The sequence below is a fragment of the Lissotriton vulgaris genome, chromosome 3_1 (assembly GCF_964263255.1).
Source record: "Lissotriton vulgaris chromosome 3_1, aLisVul1.2, whole genome shotgun sequence".
NCBI classification, from domain to species: domain Eukaryota; kingdom Metazoa; phylum Chordata; class Amphibia; order Caudata; family Salamandridae; genus Lissotriton; species Lissotriton vulgaris.
The window spans coordinates 134061680-134080289 of NC_141689.1; the positions used below are offsets into that span (position 1 = coordinate 134061680).

At 45.2% G+C, this 18610-nt stretch overlaps 1 pseudogene; it reads left to right on the top strand.

Annotated features, from left to right (window-relative positions):
- The first annotated feature begins 1207 nt into the window (after window positions 1-1207).
- On the top strand, window positions 1208-13203 carry LOC147726086 (uncharacterized; annotated as a pseudogene).
- Window positions 13204-18610: the final 5407 nt, after the last annotated feature.

Consider the following 18610-nt stretch of genomic DNA (forward strand, 5'->3'; position numbering starts at 1 on the left):
AAACTAATGAATGAGGTGTCCATGCTTTTTATTGTATTTTATAATCTTTTTACTGGTAATTTGGAAATGTAAATGTATATGTATTCTTTTATGGTGATTAATTTGCCGAATAAAGATATTCAAGTAAGCATAACTTGCTTAATCTGGGCTCTTAGGACCTGCAGTGTATCTTGCATTTTGGTTTGAGCAGCCACCAGATTATGTGCTTGACCTTCCACCTCCAGGATTCGGGTACCCACTGCACCCACATCCTGCCAGAGAGTTGTAAGCTGTTCAGTGAGATCAGCCTTCAGTTGGTCCACAGATGACCGAAATTCCTGTTTGAACTCTTGACATAATGTTACCTTGAAGTCCCGGAGGGTAGGTACCAAGTCCTCACGCGTAAGCGCCATCTCTGTCATGTTAGAGGTGACCTCTGGTAAGGGGGTCTTCTCTGAGGCCTTAAACTACTGGGATACTTTGGTAGTGTGTTTCTTAGGAGGCATATGGTCCCTTCCACAGACATGCACACTTGTCAGGGAACACCAAATCCTGGCAAGGGACTAGTTGACTGGAGCTCCGTGTCTCAAGGAGTGCCCCTGATGACCAAGAAGATCCAACCCCCGTTGAATACACTGGATTGAGTCCCCAGGGCTGGCAGGACCGTGGGGTCACCCCCAGGGAAGGTACAACCAGCTGAAGATCCCTCTAAAGCCGCAGACCGCTTCCAGACCAACAGTCAATTCTCCTGATAGTGTCGCCTCCTCAACGCTCTACACCATTCACTGCCCAGTTATGCTCCCTCTCTTCATGCCATCGCCAGCACCAGACCCAGAGCGGCCGCCATCTTGAAGTCAGGCAGGCTAAGCTGTAGTGCTTATCTCTTCACACAGGACATCTTGCTGAGCTGAACACACCAATGTTAGTGCATTTTATTGCTCCTAGCTTGTGGCTTGGAAACATATTGCTGTCTTCTGCGGGTAACGCGGGGGCCCAGCCACACAGCCTCACAGGGCCCTGAGACCTCTCCTCCTCTGCCCTGCTAGGAAAGCGCCACCACAACACGTTACCAAGTCAATGGCGCCCTCGCCGGAGTGTGTCCCTCCGCCTGGATCCCTGCTCACCGCCCGACGCCAAACTCAAATGCGACCTGTCGCTGCCTCAGTGCCGCATCGGGGAGCCTCTCCGTGACCAGATGGGCCCTCTCCTGAGCACCTGGCACTCTGGAATGGACACAAGGCTCCCGGCTCAGGCACCTCTAAAATGGCACTTGGAGCCCAGGAACCCCGCCAGATTTCCTCTTAATCCAGGCCCGTCCCACAGGGCCGTAGACATCATCCGCCGGCCGGACAGCTCCCCAAACACTGCGGACACTGAGGAGGCGAAAATCACCGTCCCCAGTCACCAGGTAAGGGCATAGCATGACCTGTAGGGTGTGGAGCTGAGCATGGTCATGACCGCTCTGCCATCATAGATGGCCACGCCACCCCATCTTCTTAATATCTACTTTCTCCCTCTGATCCTGTCTCTTGAGAAAAGGAAAGTTGCCACATTCAAAACTTTTGGCCAACGGAGCGAGGACCCTCCCCGGATGTATGACGTTACAACGCATACTTTTACAACGAATACCTTTACAACGCATTTTGTACAACGCAACATCCATTACAACGCATTCCATTACAACGCATGCCATTACAACAGATTTTTAAAAACTACCTTTACAACGCATTCCTTTACAACGCATACTACCTTTACAATGCATACCATTACAACGCATAACATTACATTGCATGTATGGTAAGTATTGGATAGTGTAGGGGTAAAAATTACTATTCTAACACCAGGGTGGTGCAACGGTAGGGTAAGTGTTGGATAGTGTAGGGGTAAAAATTACTATTCTAACTCTAGGGGGTGCAACAGTAAGGTAAGTGTTGGATAGTGTAAGGGTACTATGCGTTGTAATGTAATGCGTTGTAATGGTATGCGTTGTAATGACATGCAATGTAGTGGTGTGCGTTGTAGTGTCATGCATTGTAATGGTTGCTTTGTAATGACATGCGATGTAATGGATGTTGCGTTGTAAAAGTTTCGTTGTAATGGTAGTGTGTTGTAAAAGTTGCGTTGTAAAGGTTGTTTTCCCCTCCCCCACCCCTTCTCCTGCTGCAAAATGTCTTGGAATCACAATAAATAATGACCTGTCTCTAAAAACCCAAGTAGGCTCTGTGATCTCTACCTGCTTCTTCCAATTACAGAAGATTAAAAGGATCAGCAGACTTCTCACACAGGAGGAATTGAAACAGGTTGTAATAGCCACAATTATGTCCCACTTAGACTATGCAAACTCAGTCTACCTTGGTATGCCACTATTCTTAACCTGAAGTTTACAGTTGGTATAGAATCGAGTGGCCAGACTGATCCACCAGCAACCTAGATGGCAATATGTCGCCCCACTTCTGAGGAATCTGCACCGGCTTCCCATCCCCCAGTGCTGCACCTTTAAAGTAGGATGTCTGGTCTTTAAATCTCTACATGGCGGATGCCCAAATTCAGCAACAGTTTTATTCAAAGGTACACTACCTCACGTAACCTACGCTTGGCTCACCTTTATCTCATGGCAACTCCCACCTTCAAGCTGAAGAAACAAGGGGGCTGTAGGTTTGCAACTCAGGCACCCAGATTTTGGAATTCCTTTCCCCTGGAAATTAGATCATGCACTGACCTGCTGGGCTTCAGAAAATCTCTTAACCCCATTGCCGCAGGACTAATTCACCCGCGGTGTGGGGTAGAGGGGGGCCGCTCGCAGCGCGGCAGTGCTCAGTTCATCATAAGCACAGCACCACCGTGCTGCATGACAAGCTCAGCTCGTCATCAGCACGGAAAAGGTTATGAGATGGTTGTTAACACAAGCATGTGAATAAATTCCACAGGGGATTGGCAAGTCCTGGAAACAGCACCATGAAATCAATTGGTGTACGTTTATAAGAATTTTATAACAGAACATAACTCCCTCTGCATCCTCCGTAAGATCTTCAAATGGATCCTCTATGGCGGCATGGAAAAGTATCTGCTCTACAAGCTCTAGAATATGCAGGACACTGCCGCCAGAGTCAGGCTTATGTTAAGACTTTTCTCATGAGGCCGGACCCTTTGTCACACCAACTTTGTTCCCACCTCTCCCAACATTTCCAGTTGTGTGACAGAGGGGCAGGACCGTTGATGAAAGTTTGTCTGCAAGGCTACCTCCTGTGACCGCAGACTCTTGGATTACTGTGTATGGTGAGCTACATGATTGTGGATCTCTGACTCTGGTCTGAGACCTGTTCTTTTCCCCAGCTGCTCCGCTGTGCCCTGCTCCGATGCAAATCCCCTTTGCCCAACTCAGGTAGGGTTCAAAACCGCTGAGTGTTGAGGGCCCACCCCACTGGCATCCTGTAATTGTGCTTGTCCCATCCTGTAAGAATCATCACTGTAGCTTTTTCACACTTGTGATTGTGCTCCTGTTCTTGCATTCTGCTAAATATTTGTTATTACTCCCTCAGTAATTGTGCTCATACATTGGTTCTGTGCCCATCTGTTGTTTTTGTTGTATCTGTGTACTTTTTCCTGTTGTTGCCGCCCCCACTTCCGCCTCCCAGCTGCACAGTCCTTCCCCTCCCCTTCATAATGGCGGCTGCTGCGGGGGAGCGTCAGAAAGTCCTCTGACCCTGGTCTGAGGCCTGCTAAAAAATCTATGCTGTGCCCTGCACCAACACAGATACTCTTGGTCCAACCGTGATAGGGTTCGAGACCACTGTGTGCTGAGTGCCCACCTTGCTGGCATCCATTAATTGCGCTTTTCCCCTCCTGTGTGTATCATCACTGTAGCTTTTTCCCACTTGTGCTTGTCCCACTTGTCCCTATTGTTCTTGCATTCTGCTCAATTATTGTTACTTCTCCCTCTGTAATTGTGCCCATCTGTTGTTTCTGTGCCCATCTGTTGTTTTTGTTGTGCCTGTGTACTTTTTTCCGCAGTTACAGCCCCGGCATTCATCTACCACCTGCACGTTCCCTCCCCATCCCTTACTTAATGGGGGCCGCTGCGGGGGAGGAGGAACCAGAATTTTGATCCCGGTCTTAGGCGTGCTCTTCTCCCCAGCAGCTCCTGCTATGCCCTGCTCTGCCTCAGATCCTCTTGGCCCGACTCAGGTAGAATTCGAGCAATCCGGAGGATACCCATTGCCAGGACACCACACAAGACTGGTGTGGTGCTCCACTAACTGGCTCAAATTGCTGAGATCGGCCATTGTTGACAGCGGGGGCCAAGGGCACGAGGGTCAGTTTGGGGTCAGGCCCATCGGTATGCCGCTTGATCTGTCGTTACTCACTAGGGAACTATGGAACATGGAATCTGGTTGCCACAGTTCGATTAGAAGAGGAAACCGGGTGGTGCTGCCTGTCCTCTGTCCCTGGTAGTGAGCTCTTGGTTGTACAGGGGACTATCCCTTAGTGGACCACTCCTTTCCCACAGCGCAGTGCCGCCTGGAAGCTGCTGCTGCTGTCCCCATCTGCTGCTGATGGTTCCTCTGACCCAAAGGTAAGGTGTTCGAGGCCCTCCTCCTCCTGGAGGCTCCTGCCTGCACCTCATCGTTGATGGTCCAGTGGTATGCGTCACAGCTCTGCTGCTTGACTGCCCTCCTGTCCCTATTTTCTGCACTTCCTGTTGCTCTTTCAGCTCTTCTCCATTGCTTTTTACCTTTGGCTTTCTATTATTTTCCTTACTTTGTTTGGCTTTGTCTTTCATGTGCTTTTGTACAGTTCCTTTTACCATCTTCCCTTCCTCGTTGATGCTGCGATGCCCCCAGCTCCACCCCCTCCAGTGTCCTTTCCAGTGTTTGCTGCTTCCCACTGTCTAGCCCCCCCACAACAGTACTTAATAGCGGCCACTGTGCATCCATGTGCAGCGGGTGTGCCACTGGTGCGTCAAATGTGTGCCAAAGGCAATCTCATCTGCGCTGTCCGTGCATGGACCACGTACAGTGCCAGGCACCCTCCACACCCTCAACCCTGAACACCACGCTGCCTGCCTTCTAGCATCACAAAAGAATACAGTTGCACCCATGGCCTGCCAAAACTGAAAAACACCTTCTGCCACATCAACACCCCAGGGCCTCCTTCTGCCCAGCCGACCAACAGCTCACTCAACTGGGCTCAATTTGATCCTCCTCAATTTTTGATCCCTCCAAACACATGCCACAGAAATCTGGACCAACCTTTGCTCCAGATCAGACACCAGCATTGTAATATCAGTCAGCTACAACATCACCCACAAAGACCATCCTGACTGCCCAGGTGTAGACATTGCCATCATCTACAATAGCACACTCCCACTTACCAAGCACTTTAATGGGCCAATGGAAACCATGGCACACTTCCACTTCCAGATCCGGACCAGGCCCAATAACACCCTCAGTAGGGACCCTCATCTACAGGCCCTTTGGCCCGATTCCATTCACGGATGGTACTGCAGACCTCATCATACCCCAGGCTCTCCGATCCATTACCTACATCCCACTTGGAGACTTCAACTTCCAATTGGACAACCCGAGTGACCAGAACATAAAAACACCCTCCGGGACAACCTCGCCAACATCAGGCTCAAGCAGCTAGTCACCACACCAACCCACATAGCCAGACACACGCTAGACCCCATCTCCTCTGCCAGTGGGTACATTCAACTAGAGCCATACCACCAAACTCTCCTGGACCGTCCATCATTGTATACAGCATGCCTTCACGATGCCCACCGTACACCACCACCATCATTTCCCTTCCCTGTCGCAGCTGGATCAAAGCCACAGAAGAACTTCTTGTCAACTACCTCAGCACCACCCCTCTGCCAACGCTTACAGACACCAATACCGCAGTGCACAACCTCCACCAATGGATGTCTTGCTGCACCAACACCCTGGCACCCATCAAGAAGAAACCAGGTAAACAACACTTCAAAAAGGCCAATTAGTTCACTCCTGCCCTACTCTAGTCCAGACACACCTGCAGACATCTCGAGACGAGCTGGAGCAGCAACATCAATCATCTCGGCAACACAGTCATCCGTGCACCATAGGACAAGCGTGCCTGTGTTGGCCCATGGCAGCCATTGTGCGCCATCATAGGGGAAAAAAACAGGGGTGTATTCCTGAGCTGCTCCCTCTGACAGTTTAATGCCACTGGTGCATCATTTTCTTGACGTAAGTGCAGCGAGAATCTTGAAACACGTTGCGCCGTTTTTACAAAGTGACGCATCTTGGCATATGTGTGACCTTCTGAACCCCTATGCCAATATATACGAAAAAATAAAATTAACACATAACTGTATTAATTTTATTTCCCACCCTATAACACACACCAATAAAAAAAACTATTCAAGATTTTTATTACATTTATTTACATAATTCACAGGGTGTTGCACTTTGGGAAAATAATCAATATCTCGGAATGCACATAACCATTGTTTATTATAGTTCAGCGCTAAAACATTTCAACATATACAATGTAAGTGTTTTACTTACAAGAAGGCAACATTTGACTTAGGAGTATTTGTAGACACAAACTAGCCCTGGTATTCATAATCTCCAAAGGAACATACACATTCAAGCAGTGATGAAGCTCGATCTGTGGTCTGATGCCACTACATGGCCTCAAACAACCTCAGTGATCGCAATATATAGAAAGGACCCACCAAACACAACTTCATTTAATATTCTTTACTATTTCCATTGTGGAGAATAAAATGTCTTTCAAAGTAAACTCATTATTTTGTAACAGTAAATGTTTCCTCCCTTTTCATGGAGGCCGTCCGAGGCACAAGATTCCCCTTAATTTTGTTAGGGTGGAAAACAACAGATACCAATAGAATTATTAGATCCGCTGGAGTACCACTTATCTCATCACTTTTACACAGTGCGTTATGCTGCCGAAACCTCCATGTGAAAGTCTAGGAAAAATGAGGAATTACCAGCAAAATCCAACCAAGAATTATTGACTCTCATTGTAATTCCTTATTTCTTAATGAACTCCATGGTTCCGATTAATTATTGCTGGCAAGTTGATTATTGGTGTTAGTAAGTACTTACTTGCCACTAGAAATAGGGCCACAAACACAATAAGACGGTCAGTCTCGGTCTCAATATATTATTACCTTGCTCAACCCTTGGTAAATGGAAAGATCAGGAAGGCGCAACTTAGGAGACAGACTTTTAAAACATTTGGAAACACCAATGCACTTAATAGGTAAGACACGTTGAAAAAACAACGCCAGTTTATAATTAATATAATAGGTTATATTTTCATGAATGAATAGAAACAAAAATGAATAAAAGTCCAATGTAGGGACCCATAGATATGAGTTTTAAAAGATTAAAATTAAAACTAGCACTTAGAAGCAAATTGCACACAAATGGTTTAAAAGGATGGAGCAGGACAAGAACAAAGTCTAAAGTTTACAATTACTTCCAGAAATGTTTCTTGATGCAGGAAAGTGGTCCACAGCACAAGCCTAGGGTTCAGAGGCTCGGTTTTCCTCTTAGTGTCTGGTACTGCAACTTCCACAATGCACCTGTTCAACTTATTGAGCTTTTTACAAATGTTGCTCCATACTGCCTAACCTACTTCCAAAGGGTCTCCTTGATATTTCAAAGTATCCAAAATACCAATCTAAGGATCTGAAATCTCATAGATGGTCCTTTGGACGTGTGAACTACAATTCCCACAATGCACCTGGCCAACTCTGTGAAAGTCCACTGGTCGCACTACAGGATGGGAACTCTTGGTGGAGATGATGCCGGTGGGTTCTGTTAACCTGTTGCTTGCAGTGAGTTCACTGCTTCATCCTTCTTGAAGCAAGGCAAAGGCTGTAGTACCAGATTGTGCAGCAGGTGCCGTCTTCAGAGTTCAACCCCTTGTAGTGTCACTACAGAATCCAGAAGGGCAGTCCTTCTTCTCCTAGCAGCAGATCTTAGGTGCTATGGAACTCTTCTATATTTATCCAGTTTTCCTGGGCATCAAGCGGTGAGGGGCTGACCAATGGGTCACAGGGTACCATCCAGGTATTTGACCACTTCCTCCATAGTATGGCATATTCTTGTACCAGAAAGCACTATTCTCTCAAAATCCGAAATGGGGAAAGCCTCTCCACTGGAGCTGGATCATGCTTACCAAACTTGCTGGTGTGGTTATTTTTTTTTAACGCTCTACTTCCACACCTCACCCTAATAAAATTACAAGGTTCCTGTGTGGGTGGGTTGGCAGTATGTGGGGGTCATTCTTTCTTTGAAGACCAGTCTGGCTAGCCCTCACCCCCTTCCTGCCATTTGCTCTGTAGTTTGTACTTCTGTTCAGCCTGGGCAGAGGCTCGCCATCCAGGAGAGAGCAGCTGAAAGGCTGGATTTTGGCTCACAGAAAAGAACGTTTAATAACATTTTGTCTCACAGCTATTAGAAGTCTAACAATGGCAAATTGCTGGATATTTCTAAACTATTAATGTGATACCTTGAACTATAATTTTTCAATATGTGTACTTAGGTAAAATATTACAATGTTAGCCTATTGAACCATTCACTACAATGAGGAAAAGCAAAATTGGCAGTTATTTTCCCTCACCACGGCATTTAAAACATATTTCGTAATGTCCCTGTGTAAAGTTACAAGGAACCCTATTCCTGGGGCACTTAGGAGAGACCTTAGGTGTGACACTTATGTAACATTAAGGTAGATTAATACTTTGGAAGTACCTTGAAATCCAAAGCCGTATTTGCATATAACTTCAAATTAAAAGCAGCCTGCAAGGCAGGCCGGGCTTTTAAAATACCAGCTGGCACCCAAGTAGTGCACACTCCAGTGCAGGAGTTCTACTGGGCCTCTAAACTTCCCTGCCACATTATATACTAGAGTCTTATTGAATGATAAAATCCTCCTTGTCTTATTATATACTAGAGACTTACACGGGTCTGTATTTGGCAATTGTAATTTTACCAAATTACCATGTACTTTTATCAGTTACTTTGGGTGTGAGGAAATTCCAGGCCATTTTCTGGGCATTTCATTATGGGAGGCTATAATGCATTGTATGTCATACAACATTACGTTTCAAGCCCTACATTTGGGGTTCTGCTGAAGCTGATGTCTTTCAGACAATACTTACTAATGTGTGTCAGATCTAGTATTATCCTCAGATGCTCTGGAATATATTGTGTGAGGACTATCCTGCACTATGTCTAGCATATCCATGTCTGGTATCACTGGGTAAATGTGTAGTACGTCCATGTCTTGCATCACTAGGTACATATGTAGTATTTCCAATTCTGATACCACTGGGTGCATGTGTCTCATCTCCATGTCTAACATCACCAGGTACATGTGCAGTATGTCCATGTCTGGTTTCACTAGGTACATAAGTAGCATGTCTATTTCTGGTATCACTAGGTACATATGTAGTATTTCTATGACTGGCATCACCAGGTACCTGTGTATTATGCCCATGTCTGGTATTACCAGGTGAATCTGTAGTATGTCCATGTCTGATACCACCAGGTGCATGTGTACTATGTCCATGTCTTGTATCACTAGGTACATATGTAGTATGACCATATCTGATTTCACCAGGTAAACATATCTTATGTCCATGTCTGGTACCACCAGGTACATATGAAGTATATTCATGTCTGGTATCACTAGGTACAAGTGTCGTATGTCCATGTATGATTTCACCAGGTACATGTGTAGTATGTCCATGGCTGATATCACCAGGTAAGTAGTAGTATGTCCATGTGTGGTGTCACATGTTACATATGTAGCATGTCTACTTCTGGTATCACTAGGTACATATGTACTATGTACATGTCTTGTGTCACTAGGTGCCTTGTTAACATATATTTTGGTATGATCAGAATATATATTTGATTTGCTTCATGAAAAGACGTGTAAATCTACACTCAGAGAATTATACCTTTGTACATGGACATAATTTCTTCCTTCTTAAGCTCACAAAACTTTGAACTAGATGACCTAGGCCACTTTGCAGTTTCCCGGGTATGATTGAGGTGAACATGTGTGCATTTCTATTTGCTCCTGTGAGTTGTCATTTCCATAGGAGTATTTGTAAACAGTGTACAACTAGCCCAGGACAAAAGTCACCTCTTCATGCAATAGCATAGTTTTCTTTATGTTTTTGCCTTCAGAAATCAGTTACCTGACACCCCACACATTATTGGGGTGTTTCTATATCCTTCTCATCCTGGAAGGAAGTTTATTCTCGCCTCTGAAAAGAGAACATCTCCAAACAATGTTAGGATTGGAAAGGGTCAGAAGAGAGCAGGTTTGGCCACAATCTTAGATATATATGGACATTAATAAGCATTCAATATTGATCAAGCCTTGAACCTCTCACTCCCCACTCCTGCAAAACAATGCACCATCATGGGATACTATGCCCCTAAATCTTTTTTACAAGTTGCAAATGGTTTTGGAAATAGGGATCAGTATGTCTACTCTTCCTATGCATGTTTGTTATATGTGGTATTTCTATATCTAGTATGCCTGTATGGACTGGTAGTTTTTCCTTGTCTACATTGTATCTGTTTACTCTTAGTATGGCCATGTCTACACGTACATTTAACTCTCTTTGACACTATAATTACTTCATAGTTTACTATTTCCTAGAAGCAGCATCTCACATTCACTGCTAAAATATTGGGTGACTGGGTTACTCTTACTTTTTCCAGAACTCCTGTCTTTTATTCATGTCATGCACAATCATGTAATAAGGCGTCAAAGAGGAATCAGCCACTGGACAGGATGGGCTCTTGTGTCACCCGGAAAAGATTGCACACTCTGCCACCTCCATTATTACATGTAAGACTAATGGATCACTCTAGATAGTTATGTTATATTAAAGACATATGTGTATCTCCCAAACACCCGTGGTTTCTTGCTACCAAAGAATTGACAGAAATGGTTAGATTTATCCCAAATCAGAAGCTGGGCCTTGCTCTGGCAGCCCCAATGTGAAGTCTGGTTTTGTGAGAGAGATTACCAGAGCAGCAGGAGTTAAAGGTTACAGATATTGGGGTTACCTGTCAGAAATAATGTGTTCACCCCTCCAACTGAGCATTTATCCCTACAGATTGTTGTTTTTTTGTTGTTAGCACTTAAAATCTCTCATTCCCATAACTTTATTCTGAAACTGTTCTCTCTAGGGCGCAAGAGGGAAGCTGACCGTAAACCAACAGCTGCTAATCTCAAGGAAGCAGTGAAGAGTGTCACCAAAGCCCAGGACGTGAGGGCAGAATCTGAGCTGATGATGAATCTGTACGCCAACTGGAAAGATTTCCTGATGCCAGCCCTGATATCCATTGCGATCCTAGGAGAGCTGGCAGCCATTTCATCAGCCAGTGGGGACTTCTCTATCAACCTGAATCCGCCAGCAAGTGGTTATCAGCACATGCAATACCAGAGTCCTTTTATGCCACCCTAATGCAGATTTCCAACAAAGCCTGGAATTCCTTCAACACAACAAACAAAAACATGGATCAGATCAGGCTCCTCACAGGTTCCTTGCCACATGACATTAAAGAATTAGTCACGATTCTGTTCCAGCCCACTGCCACTGTTAATGCCATGCTCCCACAGCGCCTAAACTCTCTTCGCTAGACTTCCAGGGATTGCACATCCTTGACTCAGACTGTAGAGACAAGTTATAATAATCCACAAGGTGCTTGAAGTTTGTGTGAACTCCAATAGGGGCTACAATTAAAAGTTGGACGATGTGAAGATCGCCCTGGAACAGCTCAACATTACAGAAGCATCTGCTAAAGATGCTGTAAAAATGGCAGAAGAGTACAGGAAGATGACTGAGACACAATTTAAGGATGCTGAAGATCCCTACAAGGATGCTCTGAAGAAAGTGCCCTTTGTGTGGGAAACCATGGCTGCTAATTTTGTGAATGGCATTCTTGACACACTGACTTCCTCTGCAAACTCACTGCAAACTCACTGATAAGCAAGGAGCTTGGCACACATATTCCTGCTGGTGAGAATGTGGGTACTGTTGACGCAAGTGACGTACAGTCCAATCAGGCGACTAAGACAATCTGCTCCAAGTCCAATCAGATGTCAGCTATCACAGACGGCCTTCAGAAAGTCATTGACAGTAATGGGGAAACCATTAACACGACGATGGTTTATAATGAGAGAGATAATACAGTGACAACAAACTATCCAAAAGATCTGTCGATGAGATTGAAAAAGGAGATAGAGGAAATAGCTGAACACAAATGGATAATGTTCTACAATCTGTTGTTGAAATATGTGAAGACTTGGGAAGAGTTGCATTGGCTAAGACACCAGATGCGAGTTTACAGCAAGCAAGTGTTCAAAGGATAAACTCATTAATTAGCAGGGCAATAAAAGTTGATTCATATTGTAAAATAGAGACTAATGCTCAACCCTTGAAGCCAAATCCACCGAATGCAGCAAGAACTTAAGGCACTGTCAGCTTGGGCACTCACTCTGCACAAATGGCACAGACATGAGTAGATCAAGTCATAGTTCAATTAAAAAATACTAACAACGATCCTGGTTGAAATGAAAAGCTATTCACTGGAGGAGATTGATTTTGAAGTAGCCAACAAAAAGCTAATTAAAGGCCAAGATTGCCTAGGGAGAGTGAAAAAGCATTCGTCGAAAATGATCCTCTTCTTCCAGATGATCTCCAACCTCATCCAATCCTGCTTAAATAAAAATGTCAATGAGTTAGTGCAGTCTGCCAGATCAGTGCAGAACATTCCCAACTATTCCACTGCTGCTTTTGTGAAGGACCTGATGTACAACCGAGCATTTGCATGCAGCAGTGTTTCCCAATTAGTCAACATGATCTCTTCTACCTACTGCGAGGTTTCCCAACGCTACCTGATGGACTACGTGAGCTCTTTAGGAAGACTGATCACTGTGTCTCCCATAGACCCATAGTTCAAGATTGAGCATGAGAAGCTACAAAGCGGTTGTGAAGAGGCTCAAAATTCAATCCAAGCCTTGGTGATTTCCAAAAAAGAAGAGTTTGACATGAGTATTGAGGCGAGAGTTAATGAAATCAATTGCCAGCTGGGACAAGCCATCCTATCCCTCACAGAAGCCGAAATGAAACGCGTCAGGGAGGATGTAAAAGCAGGGGCAAACGCAATTGATTTCTAGAAATATCTAACTTTTCCTGAGAGGGCCAGCATATTCTGTTTAACTCAAGTTTACCTCCTTCAGCTTTGACAATATTCAATTGCAGTCAGTGGGTGGAAGATGTTTCTATTCCAATGGGTGTGGGTGATGGGCACTTTACATTTAATATATCACATGTTTTGCTCTAGATATATGTTGTCCATTAGTTTGAAATGTTGCCTCACATGCCATTCTTTAGAAGGGTGTCAACCATGAGATATCAATCAATGCTAGCTCAATTATGTGCGCTGCTATGTCAAATAACTCTGCGTGTGAACTCAAGGTCATGACAAATACCTCTGCCTTGAAATCAAAGCACGGTTACATATCTCGTTCCATGATTTATCGGGGGGTAGAAAATACACTACTCGAGAAATAAACTGCTGCAAGATCCACCTGGGCTTTACATTTTATGCATGCGCATCTTTGCTGTTTTTCTTGGACTCATTGGAGACTCCCATATTCTGACCTTTGAACTCAAAGTACCTCTGAATTCCATGCCTTGCTTTCTCCAATAATTCATGATTTAAAACACCCCTGCTTGAGAACATGTCCTTGCATAGTAGATGGGTCCCAGTGTAGTGGTGAGGCTCAGCAAGGCCTACCAGTGCAAGCGATTCGCCCTTCTCTGCACAGAGTCCTCAGACCAATAGAAAGAAGTTGGCACAGAAGCTGGAATAGAAAAGACAGAGTTTATTAAACCTCATGAGATGGTACTACATTCACACAACACCCTTTGGTAGTGTATGAGGCAGCACACTGCCTGGAAGGAGCTTGGTCCTTTTATACCCACACAGGGGCTCAAATGAATGTGGTACAAAGTGCAGATGCTGGTTTCAAATACATATAAAGTCATACAGAGAGTGTGCTGGCAACAAGTGGGAGGGGCTGACAGTTAGCTAATTCTGGTGGACACATCCTGACAGTTACAAGTTGGGGACAGCTGCAAGCTCAATTGAGCATGCGCGAAACAGGAGAGACTCAATATATCTCGTCTCTAGGCAGATTTCAAGAGCAGTTAACAGAAAGAAAGGACATAGCACATGGTGAGCACATGGCAAAGAAAATGGCCAACAGAAATACAAAATGGATTCCGCAAAATGGACAAGATAGTCTCAAATTAAGAGATGTCTTCTGCTAATGCTTAACCTAATCACTGCTAAATTACAATAGACGACCCTTTCAGCATTAGCTGAAGACATTCCTTTATATGGGGTAATCTAGATATGCAGCCCCCGTCATCGTTCCTACGATCACAGAGCTTATTAACAGCTCGCTTGCCCAAGGATCTGTTACCACTAGCTGGAAGAGCGCAGTGGTGAAAGCACTCCTAAAAAAACCCCAGCTGGACCCAGCAGATATGGCAAATTACCGGCCAATTTCACTCCTCCCTGGCATTAGCAAGGTAGCCGAGAAATTGGTTAATGGACAACTGTCTCAGTTTCTCGAGGTAAATAACATCCTTCGGCAATCCCAAACTGGGTTTCGCCCTGGCCATGGCACAGATACCGCCCTTCTTGTCAAGTCAAGTCAAGTCAAGTCAAGTCAATAAATTTATATAGCGCGCTACATTCCCAGAGGGTCTCAAGGCGCTTGAAGAAGGGTGGATTCAGGAGGGTCAGTGGCAGTGATCCTCCTGGATCTCAGTGCAGCCTTCGACACAGTTAACCATCGTGTCCTTCTCCATCAGTTGGCGGCAGCAGGGCTCACTGGGACGGCGCTCAGGTGTATAGAGTCCTTCCTTGCCGGGCGCTCGTTCCAGGTTTGGGACGGCAATCACCATTCGACCACCCTCCCCCTCACGAGCGGGGTTCCCCAGGGATCATCCTTGAGCCCTACGGTTTTTAATGCCTATATGGCCCCCTTTGAAGATGTGGTGACACCCTTCGGGATTAAAATAGTGAGTTATGCTGATGACACACAGCTGGTCGTCTCTCTATCTCAACTGGACGACCACCCAGATATTCTGGCAAACTGCCTCACGGAAATCTACAGCTGGATGTGTGAATCATCACTCAAATTAAATGGGTCAAAGACCGAAGTTATGCTCATGGGAAAGCAATGGGTGACCATCCCCCCATCGGTCTGGCCAGACGTGTTCGGGGAAATTCCCACCCCGAAACAAGAAATTAAGACCCTAGGAGTCTGGCTAGAACCCGAGCTTTCAATGAAAACGCAAGCGGCCAAAACAGCAGGAACCTGTTTTGGGCTTATGCGCACCACCCGCAGGATTCTCCCCTTACTCCCGCCCGCATCCAGAAAACTCCTAGTCCAAGGGCTAATATTGTCACGGCTGGACTACAGCAACATGGTTTATCTGGGAGCCCCAGAGGCCACCATGGCTAAACTGCAACGAACACAGAATGCAGCAGCCCGACTAATTATGAACCTTCCCCCAGAGTGTCAGCTAAACCAGCCATCAAGGCCCTGCACTGGCTTCCAGTGCGCCAAAGGGTGGAATTCAAAGCCATGTGCACTGCATACAAACTGATTAATGGAGCCGGCCCTTCGATCCTCAGTGACCTGGTAACTCCTTATAAAGCCCCCAGATCCCTTCGGTCTGAGAATGAATATCTGGCCAACATCCCTAAATACAAAAAGACACTTACTGGAGGCCGACGCTTCTCCGTGAAGGCTTCCACCGGATGGAACGGCCTCCCCCGCACCCTCAGATTGGAACCCAGTTATCTGATCTTTAGAAAAAAATTGAAAACACTCCTATTCCCTAAATAAACGTCCCCTCCCCTATCTTCCCTCTCCTCTGGATAACACAACCATTACAGCGCGGGGATGCCTTCGGGTCACCAGGCGCTCTACAAGTCGTTAAATAAATAAATAAATAAACCTGCACATTGATGTTCATCATCTCAGTAATTTCATTATTTAACATTTGAGGTGCTTTTATATTTGCAATATTTCATTTGGCAGGTCTACAAGCAGTGATGCACATGGAGCAAAGCATAGGACCACATTGTATGCAAGTACAACATGTAAATAGTATCACCAGTCGTATACATAGAATAGCTAGTAGTTTCCAGCCCCAAGCAACAAAGAGTGTCCATATCGAGTTCGAAAATGTCCAAGTACAAGTCTCTGGGTGAATTTCTGCCACAATCTTATGCAGTTTAGAGATTGCATCATAGACTGAAGGTGAGTGATCAGGTATAAAAACATGACAACTGCTACCGATGATGCAACATGCACCACCTCGATCAGCCAAAATTACATCAAGAACCATCCTATTGTGGAGTGCAACAATTCTTGCAATTTGTAGTTCACTAATGTTCCCAAGTGCCATAGCTTTCTGATTGGTGACAGCCTCCACAACACAAGTCAATCGTCTGATCTTTCTGCTATTCAATGCAGCACCCACAAAGAAGAACAAACCCAAATTGAAATCAACATATTGTTGCAAAGTGGTATCTGTCTGGTCAACTTCATCTGTACTTATTGTTCATTTGTATCTATTCTTGGAAATATCATTGCACAACTTTAGGTCAAGGTGATATGACGCAGGGGCTAAAAACACAGGGGGTAACAAAAATGATATGTAACATACCCTGACCACCCAACAGGTAATTGATAGTATCCTTTATTACCATAAAGTATGTATTGTGCGACGATGTAAAACTACTATTATTGGCACCTTCAATAGTTAATGTTGAAATACATTCACTCCGTCCTTCGGGAATTCTCCCAGCACTGCCAATACATAAATCTGCTTTAGCTCTGGTTACAGAGTCCAGTGCTTTTGATTGTTCTCATATTTGTGAAGACATATGGTGTTGAAATAGTGTCCGGTTGGTACTCTTCCCATTATCATTTAGTCCCTTTAGCTTGAGGATAACCATCTTCATCTTGGTAGCATTCTTTATTTACCTGGAAGATGATTCCACCTACGGGGGGCTTTCCAGAAGCAAACAAAAGGGCATACCAAGCTTGACATGAACCATTGTGTGAAAAAGGTAGAGGAATATAAGGCGTTCCTCCTTTCTTTTGGTGTGCAGGTAACATCCCACACACCCAACAATTGGTAGTATTCGTGGCATTATGCGTATGATGCATCATCTGGATAAATGTGTTATTTAGGCAGGATTGTCGATGCTTCTGCTCATGATGGGGAAGCGTAATGGTGTTCCACTGGAGCTGGAGTAGTGGCAACAAAAAGCTGTTGAGCAGAAGCCACTTTCTCAACAGACCAGGTGATTATTGCCATAACCCCCAGGGCAGCAACAAACCCTACAGCACAAATTATTCTTTTGTTATTCAGTTCAGCAACAGTGATGATTGAGCTTTTAAAAACTTGTTGAAAACAATTGTTGGAGCTCTTCTCCCTGGGCAGCCGTTGATTTTTTCACCATGGGCCAAGACGGGCATCACTACACTAACGCAGGGCTGATCCCCCCCACTTGCCACATCGGCTCTCCATTTCACAAACCCAGGGCGGTAGCTCAACCAGTCTCGTTCAACACTGAAGATTCTTTCCTCGCTCTCAAGTGGTATTGCGATGCTCCAGGAATCGTGTGGTCCAGGAAGACTTCCGCAGATTCGTCAGGTGAAATAGCTTGATCCTTCTCCGTCTTCAGAATCTCTCGATGGTCGGTCAGCGCAGCAGGTTCCACCAAGGCAGGCGGCACACGCTTGCAATGTGCGCTGTGGATCTTGTTCTTTTTGTTTGTCACCCAAACTGCTGCCCTTTTAGCCAAAAGCACTTGCTCCGGACCTCGCCACCTCCACTCCAAGCCATTCAATCTGTCGACGACCTTGACCATCACGTAGTCACTGGGACGGAGTTCATGGGCCTCACCTGTAGATCCGTGAGGAAGCGCTTCTCGAACCTGTTGATGAATAGAGATCAAACTGTTGGATAACTATGCCAAATAATCATTAAACAGAACACAAGGTACATCATGTATGGGGTGTGGCTTAGGAACTCCCCAAACGTTCATTGGTCTCCCAAATACCACCTCATATGGTGAGAGGCCTGACCGTGATTGTGGCACTGATCTTATGGCTAACAATGCCAAAGGTAGTGCATCTGGCCACTTTAGGGACGTGGAAGACAGTTTTTTTGCCAGCTTCAATTTTAAAGTAGCGTTATACCATTCCACCATTCCTGCTGATTGTGGGTGGAAGACTGTATGGAATTTCTGTTTGATCCCTAACCCTTTCAGGACATGCTCAACAACTTGCCCAATAAAATGAGGTCCGTTGTCTTTCCACAAAAGATTACAAACACCATATCTAGGGAAAAACTCCTTCAGAAGCACCTTTGCTGTGGTAAGTTCAGTATTATCCTTTGTAGGGTATACCTCCATCAATTTACTGAAGGCACATACCACCACTAGGACATATTTCAGATTATTGCAGTGTTCAAGTTGGATATAAT